The sequence below is a fragment of the Penaeus monodon genome, chromosome 21 (genome assembly GCF_015228065.2).
Source record: "Penaeus monodon isolate SGIC_2016 chromosome 21, NSTDA_Pmon_1, whole genome shotgun sequence".
NCBI classification, from domain to species: domain Eukaryota; kingdom Metazoa; phylum Arthropoda; class Malacostraca; order Decapoda; family Penaeidae; genus Penaeus; species Penaeus monodon.
In genome coordinates, this window is record NC_051406.1 from 1,721,587 (window position 1) to 1,722,022 (window position 436).

Below are 436 nucleotides of genomic sequence, written 5' to 3' on the forward strand. Positions count from 1 at the left end.
AATCCGGCACCCCTGGCGAGGGCGAAACGGGAGGTCAGCCATATAACCTCCCATAATGAGCGATCGTTAGAGAGACATGTCAGATGCCTCCTCTTCATCCCAGTGCCAATACAGTGCCACCTGAGAGCCACGCCGGAAGGTCGTCGAGCCTGTTCCGCTCTCGTGGGATTTCCGACCTTCTGGAGCCCCTTTCCCTTCCCCTTCCCCTTCCCCTGGACAGCTGGAGGGACGAAATTATTATTTTGCCTCCAGGGTTTGTGAGTCGGCGCTTGATATTCTCTCTGTCTTCCTTTTGGTGGCTTTCTCGTTAAAAGTTTTCTTGTTTTTGATACTGTTTTTTGAGGTTTCGTTTTTTTTTTTGAGTTGTTTATATAAGACTGATTTTTTTATGTGGTTATTATCCCTTTAATCAAAGGCTAGGTCTCTTTTTATTGGA

At 46.8% G+C, this 436-nt stretch overlaps 1 protein-coding gene across 1 annotated transcript in view; it reads right to left on the reverse strand.

Moving 5' to 3' along the window:
• The window catches only part of LOC119586099 (KH domain-containing, RNA-binding, signal transduction-associated protein 2-like), a gene marked incomplete at its 5' end in the record, with an annotated part of 32,425 nt that overhangs the window by 30,983 nt on the left and 1,006 nt on the right, over window positions 1-436 (reverse strand).